At 36.5% G+C, this 14,293-nt stretch overlaps 1 long non-coding RNA gene across 1 annotated transcript in view; it reads right to left on the minus strand.

Annotated features, from left to right (window-relative positions):
- LOC140521098 (uncharacterized) overlaps window positions 1-1,164 on the minus strand; it is a 53,896-nt gene extending 52,732 nt beyond the window's left edge. The window contains exon 1 of the long non-coding RNA XR_011972794.1: window positions 1,095-1,164. This is a non-coding gene — a long non-coding RNA (uncharacterized lncRNA). The remainder of the gene's footprint in view (window positions 1-1,094) is intronic.
- Between the last annotated feature and the right edge of the window lie 13,129 nt (window positions 1,165-14,293).

Raw genomic sequence — 14,293 nt, forward strand, 5'->3', positions numbered from 1 at the left:
TAATCAAGTACACTCTTCATTTGTGCCTTACTCTGCCTCCCTTTTCCCCAAACAAACTCCATGACAGCAACGGTCTTATCTAAATTTTTTATTCTTCTAGTGCCTAGCACTATACTCTGTGTTTAGGTGCTTAATTACATGCTCTGTATTTAGGAGCTCTGTGTTCAAGTTCCAAAGGAAAGTGTGAGAGAGAAAAGGCATTATGCTACCTACTATGTTGAAAGTTTACAGAGCAATTGTGCTGACCTCCTTGTTGCATGACTATGAAATCTGGACATTCTACCAGATCCATGCCAGGAAACTGAATCACTTCCATTTGAATTATTTTAGGAACATTTTGAATATCACCTGGCAAGATAAGGTGCTGGACACTGAAATCCTTTCTTGAGCTAAACTTTGAAGCATTCTAACTCTACGAAAGAACATGAATCCTATAGGCTAAACATGTTGCTCAAATGCCAAATGTATATTTGCCTAAACAACTACTTTACTCACTGAAGGTAAACTCTCAGAAATGATGCAAGATCACTCTCAAATTTCTCTGAAGAACTTTGGAATAGATTGTGAGATATGGGAGATAATGACTGAGGACATGCCAGCATGGCATGCCTGAATTGCTGTGCTCTGTAAGTGACACAAAATTACAGTTGTTCAAAAGAAATGAGAGATGAGGAAATTTAGAGAAATCTACCCTCCTGATGTTCAAAAGGATTATTTGTGCACAACCTGAGGTGGATCCTTTTGATCTGTCTGATCAAAAACAGTCAGGACACATTGTACCTTGTCTCCCAATATAGTAATGTCATTTTGTTCCTCTTCAAGAACAAAGGACAACAACCAGTCAACCAACCAAATGTTTGTTATATGAATGAGTATTTTGCTTATACTAATATTGAAATTAATTTACATTCTTTGATCACAGAATTTTAGAGCTGACAGTCCCTATATGTGAGCACTCTTTTTCAGTTAACTGCTTCTCTTTGTCTGGTCCACCTTTTAGGTCAAACATTTCTTTCCTGTCTTTCTTTACACTACTTTTGTTTTGTAATTCCTTATATGCAAAGTGTTGTTACCTGCTTTTACCCACCACTTACTTTTGTATTGCCCTTTGGGTGATTCCCAGTTTTCCTCTTTCTTAGAATGTAATAGTTCATGTATAAAGCATCACTGAAAAAGAAAAAGTCTTTAGGTAAGGGAGAAATTAGGCATTAGCAAAATAAATTTTCAATTGCCCAGAGGCAGCCCTTTTGTTGGTGGCAACCAATGCACCCAAAATTATAATGTTTAAAATAGACCTTTCCAGGTTTAGCTTATCACTCCAAAATCTTTTGCATCAAATAAAGATCCAAGGATGATTCACAACAAAGCTGAATGAAGTAACCCAAGATGGAAAAATGTGTTCCCTTCCATGAAAGTGTGATGGATGACGAATTTCCCTACTACTTCCAAAATCTTAGCTGATGCAGCCAATAAAAACCTGAAACCCACTGCCATGTATTGCAAAGGATGAGATAACTCCAAATAGTGACCAGCTTTACTTACAGGGACAACAGATAGCTTCTTTTTGGAAAAGTGATGGTTTCCACAGAATCAATGAAATCCTTCATCAAAGCAATTTTCATTTTTCCTTTGTTGAAAGGATGAATTTAACAGTCAACAAGACTCTGCCAATAAAGTTGTCATTTTTACACATACCCAGAGACCCTCAAATTTGATGTTTTTTTTTTAAATTATTTTTCCCTTTGCAGAGAGATTTGGCCACAAGATTGTGCAAAAGGGAAAAGCGAAATTAACATCTCAGCACTGACTATGACTGTTTTGCATTAGCTTACATTTTATTTTTATTTTTTTTAACAGCAAGGTCACTGGAAAATTTTTGAGGCAAGAAAATTCAACACCTCGCACGATCTTATAAAATATAGCTTCTTATATAGAAAAACCAAGAGGATTTTTGGCAGGGTAGCTAATCTTCAAGCAATAACCAGTGTTTTAAAATGCTTTCTCAGGAAACCTAAAAGCTTTATTTTTGGCAATCCTAGTCAACATGCTGTCAGTTACCTCCTCCAAGATGCAATTACAGTCAGCACTAAATAATTTTGAGCTTCCGGCAATAGGCTACATTCAGCAACGTTTTTCCACAGTGTTACAAGCAAGATCACTTGTTTTCTCCTAAAAGATACTGACCTAGCATCAGCTCAGTTAAGTTCTTTAGTAAGATAGCTTTGGTTAACAGTTATTTCAAGAAAGGCTTTTGGGTACTTTTGAATGTTAGGCTTGAGAGGCAAAAATGTAGAATTGAGGTCTTTCTACAGATCTTCAAAGGACACTATAGTAAGTATGTGAAAGTTTTTTAAAAGTAAAAGTTAAGATTAGAGATAGTCATAGCTTTTGTAATCTTTCAATTAGTTATCCATTTTATTTTTGCATGTTGTGAATTCATAAAGCATAAGAGTAATTTGTCAGAGTGGCCAAAAGGGCTTTACAAACATGAATGAGGCAAATTAGTGACAGATTCAATTGTCTTTACTTAATCAATTGGACAATTCGGTTGTGTAAGAAAAGGCACATTTAATTGATTTTTAAAAAGTCAGTGATCAATACATTAACACTGTTGAAACCTGAAGCGAGGTTTTTAGATAGCCAGCCATTTTCTTTATCCCGTCTTTCTCACCTCACTGCTAAATAATAACATACTATTTTATTAAGAAAGTTTTCCTTAAATTTTTTTACCCTCTTTTTTCTAACAAAATTTCATATCTTTCTTTAATGAATGATATTTCCTTGAAAAAGACTTCCTAAAGTTTGGCATATTTGCCTGAATTATTTTGTTTTGCAGTTCACGGTTTCACTGGAGGTTCATACAAGCCCTGTATGGTGCATAATATTACTATTATTAAGGGCACTGAGGTGGAACAGTGGATATAGTCCTGTCCCTGGAGTCATAACAACCTGAATTCAAATCCAGCCTCAGACATTTAATCGTGTGATCCTGGGCAAGTCAATTAACCCTGTTTGCCTCAATTTTTCATTTATAAAATGAATTAGAAAAGAAAATGACAAACCACTCCAAAATTTTTTGCCAAGAAAATCCCAAATAGGGTCATGAAGGGTTGGACAAGACTCAACAACAGCATTACTATTATTGTTCACATTTTAGAGATGAGAAAACTAAGGCTTAGAAATGACTCTCCTAGGGTGATACAGCAAGTAAATATGACAGATGAGATTTGAATAGTTGTCTCTCTTGAGTCCAAATTTAGCAGAAAACAAAAGGCTCAGTTGTTGTTTCACTCTCTCCTGAGCACATTCAATAGATAAATTATTTCCATCTTAAAATAAAATACCAAGTCCTAGACATGCTTTAAATACATCACATAATTTTCTTCTATTTAGTATCAGATATGGAATTCAAACAAAAATCTTCCTGACCGCCATACTGTCCTACTAAATAATATATAAAACATATACAGAAAAAGATGTTAAAAAGTTTAACCAATGCAAATAATATATTTATGTATATATAAATATATACACATATATTTGCATGCACTTCTGAGAGAGAGAGAGGGAGAGAGAGAGAGAGAATTTACAAAAACTACACTGGCCTAATTTGAGTGGCAGGTTTTCTATAATGTTCATGTCAGAATTCCCAGAGTAGTATAGGGAGGATGGGAGGTAGAGGAGGGCCATTTCCTTTTCTTACAAATTCACTGACATTTCTCAATATTGGAACTCCCATAGTCATCAAAGGGAGCTACCCACTCCAAATTACTGCCTTAGGAGCTGAAGTCAAGACAGAAATGGAACCAGCAAACCTACATCATTTGTCACTTTGCAACTTTTCCCTCTAACATTTTTAGCTGTTTATGTACAGATCCAGTGATGTCCAAAATGAAGAGGTTTGCTTTTTCAACCATCACTGAAGTGTCATTGACAAGTTATAAGAAAGCATGATGAAAATGTACTGGTAAAATAATCCTCATAAGTTACAAGAAGGATAGGCTTCCATAGGTTAAGTGCCATAGACTTCTGTGGAGCTTTGCCTTCCAGGACATGGACAGGTGATGTTTTACTAGCTGACATGAAATTATAAGGACCTGGAATGAATTAACAGGCATCTTGAATCAGGGACTTTAAAGATGGGTTTGAAGATGGCAGAATGCTTCTATTTTGGCACTGGTCCATGCCACATAGAAGAAAAAAGTGGGAATCAGCTCTACAGAAATTAATCTTGATGTCCTGGCTACCACTCCCTCTATTGCACAATAAAATTGGTTTTAGAGCCCAAGGTTACATATGATTTAGAGATGAATAAAAATGAAACTTTCTATTACTTGCCTAGTTATTCCAAAGTCATTATATTAAGTCATTTCTTTGCAAAGTGTCTTGATAACACATAGAAGGTAAAAGGCATCTATCTAAACCAAGTTCTAGTGTATTTTCTATAAGAAAAGTTTCTCTGAAGGATGCTTTTTGTAGACATGTAGCAAGCGACTGATGGCCCATATCAGAATACAGATGAACTAGATCTAGCCATGTTTCTGGAAAATGGGATGTAAGCTAGAACTTCTTTGTTTTTGTAATAACAATACGCATTGTATCTTATGCATCTCATTTCAATTTCCCCAGTCCCATATCATATAGTAGTATGATAACCATATCTTTCATAATATATAGCCATTAATTTTTTCTCTTAAAGGGAAAAATGATGCCCAATCTGAGAATCTATGAGATTCCATGTGACTAGAGACCTAAGGAGCCAGTCACAGTGAAGATATCTTCTTCAATAATATTTTGGGTATTATTTTACTCTATATGTTTAAAGTAAGCTCTTTTGACTAATTTCCCATATTGTTCACCAGCAATTTATTTTTCTCTAATGTACATCAGAGTAAGAGAGTCAATTTTTTGGTAAATATCAAAGGCCTTAAGGCATATGGATTGACACAATAATAATTGAAAAAAACCTTCTACCTCTGTGAATCTGTGATTTTGCTTAGTGTACAGCAGACACAAAAAATGTGAAAAACAGTATAATTCTTTGAAGAAATCAATGCATTTAGAAAAGGAAATGCCATGGCTAATACTTAAAATCAGTCAATCAAGTCAAGATAAATAAATAAGTAATAGAACTTAGGAGTCATAGGATTGCTTAGCTGTATTCAAGCTACCTCTCCTAACAGTTCATGGCTATGCATGTGGCCCCATGTTTTCAAATATAAGATCATCACTGATTTTCAGTAATTCCTTCTAAAAGTATTAGAGTCTTTGAATGCAATCTTGAAAGAGAAAAAATATTCCACAAACATGAAAAAATACATATACCATATAAAACTGTGTAATGCCTCAATTAGTTGCTGCAAGGTGGAAATAAGGCTGTTATTGTAGTTCCAACTTATCTAAGGTTTGTTGAGGGAATATAAGGGGAAGACTATAGTCTTAACTCATGAAAAGTGATTAGACAGAAGTATCCTAGAAGGAAGAAAAATATAATAGGAAGAAGAACTTTTTTTTATAATATAGTCCTACAGCTGTAAGTTATTCAACCAAAGAGGTAAGGAGAAAAGAGGAAAAACTGATATTCATGGACTATGCAAAGGAATTTGCAAGAAAACTTTTACAATTAAATTAGAATTAATGTATCTGGATCTGAATTGAACAGGCAAGAAGAGTGAATTGATCAATGACTAAGACCAGATATTGGGATCAAACCATGTAAAGCACAGCAATTGGCAAACATTTAGGACCAAAAAAATAATCATAAATTAAAAACAATATTCAGGGAGCTGGGTCTCAACTTAGAAGGATGTGTTGAGGGACAGGGAATAGTGTGCTTGTCCTGGAGGAAGAGGATTAGAATTTGTTTGTTTCAAGAAAGTAAAACTACAGTTATCTAGAGCTGATTTTTTTCCCTTTTAAATCTATGACAAAATTGATTTAGAAGAAAGGAAAATAACTTAGACTACTACTAGTACAAATTCAACTATAAAGTAGAATAGAGTTGAAGAATGAATGAGAAACAGAATTCAAAATTTGCTGCATATAATAAAATCACATAAAACATAAAGACACACAGGAATTTAAAATGAACCAATAGAGTAAAGTTGATTAAATCTGAAAAAACCAAGGAGTGGCAATCATGCTTTCCAATCAGTATCCAGGACTAAAAATGGACACAGTAACGCAAAGGGAGACAAACAGGAACTTACATTATGTTTAAAAACACCAGATTATGAAAAATTTCTTTATTTTTCATCATTTTTTCATGAATTTCTATTACATTATTCCTTATATGGAATAATAGTAATAATAATAATAATAGTAATAATAATAGTAATAGTTTGTTTAATAATTTTTAGTTTCTAAATGAATTTATGAATTCTTTATGGTCTATAACATGCACAACTAATGAGAACATTCCAGATGATGATGAAAAATTGCATAGTCTTTAAAGTTTTCAAAAGTCTAGAATACTTAGATTTGCAGACAATTTGTTCCAATAGCCATGAAGGCTGCTAATGCATGTTCTTTGGAGCACTCAGAGTTTGGGTGGACATCAAAGATGCCAAGACCATCCCCTGTTCCCCAGACCATCACCAATTGTCATGATGTTTTGGTTTTTTTTTTCCTACCACTGAACTTTGATGACTGGAAAAGAGAAAAAGACTGGTGATTTCAACAAGCCCACCTCAAATCCAATTCATGCTCCAGTCAAGACATTTCTCATTTCTGATGTCATTGGTCCTCTTGAAAAAATGAGGAATAACAACACCAATTTCTTTGTAAAACATAGTCTTATAAGGTTACCCAGAACAAAGAAAATTCAAATAATTTGCTGAAGGTTACATAGTTGGTATGTGTTGTAGACAGGATTTGAACCCATCTTTCTGATTCCATATTAAACATTCTATTTACTTTGTCTGTCAAATAAGATCAAGAGTCATATACATATATGTGTGTACGTATGCATACAATATGTAAATATATGTACGCATAAAGCATATATACATACATTAATGCTTATATTTATGAATGCATATATATATATATATATACACATATTTTGGTGAGGGGAGAATTGGGTGCTTGTTGGAAAGTGTGTGTTCTGACAAGACAAAGTGTGTTATTAAAAACAATGAAAAATGATGCTGTAGACCCTACTGTCAGAAGCCTGATAAGTTTCTTCTACAAGAAGCCTTTTCCTGATCTTCCTTAATCTTATTGCCTTCATTATTAACTATTTTCAATTTCTCCTGGCTATATCTTATTTGCTCTTATTAATTTACATATTATGTCTTCCATTAGGCTGTTCTCTTTTTAAGAGTAGTGGACTAATTTGGGGTGGAAGGAGAGGCTTGTTTTTTTTCCTTTTTTTTTTTTATACCTATCACTTAGCACAGTGCCTGATACATGGTAAGGGCTTATATAAAGCTGCTGAGTTGACTTATCTACTCCTAATCCCCTTAACAAAAAAAAAAAAAAAAAAAAACAGATGATGATTTAGAAAGATTAAATGTTAAAAAAATCTTTATATTTATGTTAATTTATGATGTCTTTTACAAAATAATCACCCCTTAAATTAATGGGTTTTTTTATAGTCTGGAATCATTGAAGACCTAAATATCATAACATAATATAGAACATGGAGAAGACAAAATTTTAGTCTGAATTCTTACAAAGAAACATAATTGCATTAATGCATAATTCTGAGGTGTTTCTTGCCATGCTGACAAATGAATTTTAATTTCTCTAAGGGATCATTTGAATAGCAAGAATAAAAAAGCTGAGAACTTTAAGTTTGGAAATTCTTGAAAAATAAAATTATAACAATCAAGGAAGGGGACAAAATGATTCCTAAAGACCTGTGAAATGCTTCAAAGATTTGACAAGAAGTAGCAATAGTTATTTGAGAAGTATGTCCCAATAGTACTAGCCATAGCAAAATCCTATTTTTTTTATCATCTTGTGGAAATTACATGGGAAGTAAGGCAAGAATTGCAAACTGTCAGTTTGGAAGAAAGTTAAGTAATTTTACTAATACTTATAATGCCTTAATTATAATAGCAAAATAAAGTATTTTATGTAAGCATATTGCCAAATGTAAGCTAATGAGCATGAACTAAAAGATGATGTGAGGTCATTGTCACTGCTGTTATTAGAAATTGTTACTAGAAATGTTAACTTTAGCAAAAAGAGAAGAAAAAGAAATTGAAAGAATTAGAATAGGCAGTGAAAAAACAATGCTATCGGTCTTTGCAGGTGATATGTTAGGACAAACACACACACACGTTAGAAAATTCTAGAGAATTAACCAAAAAAACCTACTTGTAATAATTAACAACTTTAGCCAAATTGCAGGATATAAATTAACTCACATAAATCAACCATACAAAGCTCAGCATCAAGATATAGAAAAGATAAATTCCACTAAAAGCAATTAGACAACATAAAATATTTGGGAGTTTCCTTGTCACGACAAACCTAGGAACTGTATGAACACAATTACAACACACTTTTCATACAGATAAAGCCAGATGCCAATAACTGGGAAAATATCAGTTGCTCATGGGTAGGCTGAACTAATGTAAATAAAATGATAATTCCACCTTAATTAACTTACTTATTTAGTGCCATACCAATAAAACTACCAAAATTTATTTTACCCAGCTAGAATAAATTGATAACACAATTCATCTGGAAGAACAAAAGGTGCAGAATATCAAGAGAATTAATGAAAAAGAATTCAAGGGAAGGTGGCCTAACTTTACCAGATATAAAATTGTCTTATAAAGTAGCAAACCATCAAAACTGCATAGCACTGGCTAAGAAATAGAGTGGTGGAAAAACAGCATAGGTTAGGTACTTAAGACACAGTAGCCAATGACAATAGTAATCTACTTTTTGATAAATCCAAAGACCCCTTCAGGGATAAGAATTATCTATTTGGTGATGACTTCTGGGACAACTGAAAAAGAGCATAGCAGAAACTAGGAATAGACCAACACCTTATACCACATACCAAGATAAGGTCAAAATGGGTACATGATTTAAACATAAAGGGTGATAACAAGCAAATTAGGAAAGCAAGGGATAGTTCAACTATCAGATCTATGAAAAAGGTAAAAAAATATGACAAAATTAGAGATGGAAAATATAATGAAATGCAAATTGGATAATTTTGATTACATTAAATTAAAAAAGTTTTTGCATAAACAAATGAAAGCAACCAAGATAAGGAGGGAAGCAGAGGAATGGGAAACAATTTTTACACTCCATATCTCTGATAAAGGCTTCATTTCTAAAATATATAGAAGCTGAGTCAAATTTATAAGATTATAAGTCATTCCCCAATTGATTAATGGTCAAAGGACAAGAACAGGTGGTTTTCATATGAAGAAAAATCTATAGTCATATGAAAAAATGCTCAAAATTACTATTGATTAGAGAAATGCAAATTAAAACAACTCTGAGGTACCACCTTATACCAATCTGTTTGGCTAATATGGCAAAAAGGGAAATCATTAAATGTTGGAGAAGATATGGAAAAAATTGGAAAACTAATGCACTGTTGGTGAAATAGTGAACTAACCCAATTATTGTGGAGAGCAATTTGGAACTATGTCCAAAAAGATATAAAACTATGCTTACCTCTTTCTCAAGCAATATCACTACTAAGTTTATATCCCAAAGAGATCATAAAAAGAAAAAAGGACCTACATGTACAATAAATATTTATAGCTGGTCTTTTTGTGGTACAAAGAATTGGAAATTAAGGGAATGCTCATCAATTGGGGAATGGCTGAGCAAGATGCACTACATGAATGTAATGGAATACTATTGTTCTATAAGGAATGATGAGCTAACAGATTTCAGAAAATCCTAAAAATCTTCCATCAACTGATGCTTAGTGAAGTCAATAGAACTAGTAAAACACTGAACAAAGTAATAGCAATGTTGTGTGATGATCACCTTTGATAGATTTAGCTCTTCTCAGCAACACAATGATCTAAGACAATTCCAAAAGACCCATGATGGAAGATGTTATCCATATTCAGAGAAAGAACACTGGAGTCTGAAGGCAGATTGAAGTGTACTATTTCTCTCTCTCCTTTTTGTGTTTTTTCTTTCTCATGACTTTCCTCTTTTGTTCAGATTCCTCTTTCATGGCATGACTTGTATGGAAATGTGTTTAATATGATTTTACATGTATTGCCTATATCAGCCTGTCTTCGAGATTGGAGAGGGGAGGGAGGGGAAAATATTTGGAACTCAAAATCTTATAAAAATAAATGTTGAGGCAGAGCCAAGATGGTGGAGTGAGAGCACATACCCACTTAAGCTCTACCACAAATTCAGATACCTCTAAAAAGAGAATCTGAGCAAATTTTAGAGTGGGAGAATCCACTAAGAGACAGTGTTGAATGTTTCCAGACCAGGACAGCCTAGAAAGTCGATGGGAAGAATGTGTTACATGGGGCTGGAGTAGCACAGAGTACACAAGCTGCACCAGTGCAGTACACGTCATAGCTGAGGGCCAGGACAGACTGAAGAAGAAGGAGCAGTGCTGGTTCTCAAACATATCAGTCTAGGACAGGAGTCTAGTGGAACTGGGTGAGAGACAAGTGCAGGACCACTGGTAACAGCACCAGGTGCTTCTGAGACTATCAGCCCACAGATTAAATGTCTATAAGTCACCTACTTGAGCTTCCAGGAGCCAAGAGAGCAGAGTGATCTGTAAGTGCTCTCTTCCTTCCCTTGTTGACCTTGAAAAACCCGGACAATATTTCCCCAGGAATATTTCTGAAATAGTGGCATCAGCCAACAGGGTAAACAGTCTCTTTGCCCATGAGGCCAGGAAAATTGCAAAGAGGAGGGTCCTTCTTGCTGTGGTTGAAGGGGACTAGTGTGGGACCAGAGCTGTCCTGGACAGCCCCACTTCAGTGAACTGAAAGGAGATCCTGAGCCCCAGGGGGGTGGAGGCCATAAATGCCAACAACAGGACCCCAGACTTGCCTTATCAGAGCCAGGGGAATTGAGAGGACACTAGTACAGATGGGGTTCATCAAACACTGAGCCTGCCAGTACTCTAGCTCAGGAGAGGAGACCTCCTACAGCCAGACCACCCTTCCTCCACACTTCACACAGCAAGTTATAGGGTAATTCTGGTGAAAACTCAGAAAGATTTCATCTGGCTCCTGCCTTGGCACACCAGCCTGCTCAGCACGAGGTGAACTGCAGCATTCTAGCTTCAAGTTGAAAGAACCAGAGACCACAATACACAAAATCTCAAGGTCTCAGTACAAGAAATGTGGAACGGGACATACACATAGCTCCGAACCCACAACCCACAGAACGGCTAGAGGGGATCAACTCACAGTGAATTCTGCACCCAGAGGCCACGGAATATTGGAGCAAGGGAGATTTCTGTTCCAGAGAGACCTGCAAACCTCTCGTGGGGGGTGCTTCGCACTGCAGACTGGGCACCGGGACTGGGAGCTGAGTGCAGCCTTGCAGCGGCCGCGACACCATGAGGAAAAGATCCGAGTGGGCTTCAGGGACGGGATCTCCAGCGGCGGCACAAGCCCCTCCACCCACAGGTGATGGGGGTCAGTGAGAGAGTCTCTTTGGAGGGTCGAGAGGGGAGTGGGGTGCCCCCGTGGCTCAGGCCCCCTCGGAGATAGAAGCTGAGAGGCAGTTGCAGACAGGGGCTCCCCAAGTGGGCGGGAGACTGGATCCATTGTGGAAGGTCTGTACATAAACCCCCTGAGGGAACTGAGCCTGAGAGGCAGCCCTGCCCCAACCTGACCATCTGAACTTAATTCTCACACTGAATAGCAGCCCTGCCCCCGCCAAAAGCCCTAAGGCGGGAAGCAGCATTTGAATCCCAGTCCCCAAACGCTGGCTGGGAGGACCAGGAGGCAAGGTGGGTGTGAGGAGAATATTCAGAGGTCAAGTCACTGGCTGGAAAAATGCCCAGAAAAGGGAAAAGAAATAAAACTATTGATGGCTACTTTCTTGGACAACAGACATTTCCTCCCTTCCTTTCTGATGAGGAAGAAAAATGTTTACCATCAGACAAAGACACAGAAATCAAGGATTCTGTGTCCCAGCCCACCCAATGGGCTCAGGCCATGGAAGAGCTCAAAAAGAATTTTGAAAATCAAGTTAGAGAGGTGGAGGAAAAACTGGGAAGAGAAATGAGAGGGATGAAAGAGAAGCATGAAAAGCAGATCAGCTCCCTGCTAAAGGAGAACCAAAAAAATGTTGAAGAAATTAACACCTTGAAAACTAGCCTGACTCAATTGGCAAAAGAGGTTCAAAAAGACAATGAGGAGAAGAATGCTTTCAAAAGCAGAATTAGCCAAATGGAAAAGGAGATTCAAAAGCTCACTGAAGAAAATAGTTCTTTCAAAACTAGAATGGTACAGATGGACGCTAAGGACTTTATGAGAAAGACAGATATCACAGAACATAGCGAGAAGATTGGAAAAATGGAAGATAATGTGAAATATCTTATTGGAAAAACAACTGACCTGGAAAATAGATTCAGGAGAGACAATGTAAAAATTCTGGGACTACCTGAAAACCATGATCAAAAGAAGAGCCTAGACATCATCTTCCATGAAATTATCAAGGAAAACTGCCCTGAGATTCTAGAACCAGAGGGCAAAATAAATATTCAAGGAATCCACAGAACACCGCATGAAAGAGATCCAAAAAGAGAAACTCCTAGGAATATTGTGGCCAAATTCCAGAATTCCCAGGTCAAAGAGAAAATATTGCAAGTAGCTAGAAAGAAACAATTCAAGTATTGTGGAAATACAATCAGGATAACACAAGATCTAGCACCCTCTACATTAAGGGATCGAAGGGAATGGAATAGGATATTCCAGAAGTCAAAGGAACTAGGATTAAAACCAAGAATCACCTACCCAGCAAAACTGAGTATAATACTTCAGGAGAAAAAATGGGCTTTCAATGAAATGGAGGATTTTCAGGTTTTCTTGATGAAAAGACCAGAGCTGAAAAGAAAATTTGACTTTCAAACACAAGAATGAAGAGAACCATGAAAAGGTGAACAGCAAAGAGAAATCATAAGGGACTTACTAAAGTTGAACTGTTTACATTCCTACATGGAAAGACAATATTTGTAACTCTTGAAACATTTCAGTATCTGGGTACTGGGTGGGAGTACACACACACACACATGCACACACGCACACGTACATAGAGACAGAGTGCACAGAGTGAATTGAACAGGATGGGATCATATCTTAAAAAAAAATGAAATCAAGCAGTGAGAGAAAAATATTGGGAAGAGAAAGGGAGAAATTGAATGGGGCAAATTATCTCTCATAAAAGAGTCAAGCAAAGACTTATTAGTGGAGGGATAAAGAGGAGAGGGGAGAGAAAAACATGAAGTTTACTCTCATCACATTCCACTAAAGGAAAGAACAAAATGCACACTCATTTTGATAGGAAAATCTATCTCACAATACAGGAGAGTGGGGGACAAGGGCACAAGCAGGGTGGGGGGGAGGATAGAGGGGAGGGCATGGGGAGGAGAATGCAATCCGAGGTTGACACTCATGGGGAGGGAAAGGATCATAAGAGAATAGAAGTAATGGGGGACAGGATAGGATGGAGGGAAATATAGTTAGTCCTATACAACACAACTAGTATGGAAATCATTTGCAAAACTACACAGATTTGGCCTATATTGAATTGCTTGTCCTCCAAAGGGAAGGGGTGGAGAGGGAGGGAGCTAAAGAAGTTGGAACTCAAAGTGTTAGAATCAACTGTAATGTTCTTACCACTAAGAAATAAGAAATACAGGCTAAGGGGTAAAGAAAGCTATCTGGCCCTACAGGACAAAAGAGAAGACGGAGACAAGGGCAGAGAGGGAGCATAGAAGAGAGAGCAGATTGGTCACAGGGGCAATTAGAATGCTTGGGTTTGGGGGGGGAGGGGATAAAAGGGGAGAAAATTTGTAACCCAAAACTTTGTGAAAATAAATGTTAAAAGTTAAATAAAAAAAGAAAAAAGAAAAAAAAGAAATGTGGAACGGAACCTCCTAGGCCCTAGAAGCAGAGATCCACTTTAAAAGCCAGAAGAAAGGCAATCATCTCTAGCAAGAAGCAAACCAAAAAAGAAAAGACCATAGAATCTTTCTATGAGGATGAAGAACAAAACTCAAATATAGAAGAGATCAGTATTGAGACTATATTCCCATCTGAAATCTCAGAAAGGAAGATGAACTGGTCTCAAACCCAAAAAGCATACTTAGAAGAGC

This window comes from Notamacropus eugenii, chromosome 1 (assembly GCF_028372415.1).
Source record: "Notamacropus eugenii isolate mMacEug1 chromosome 1, mMacEug1.pri_v2, whole genome shotgun sequence".
In the NCBI taxonomy this organism is placed as follows: Eukaryota; Metazoa; Chordata; class Mammalia; order Diprotodontia; family Macropodidae; genus Notamacropus; species Notamacropus eugenii.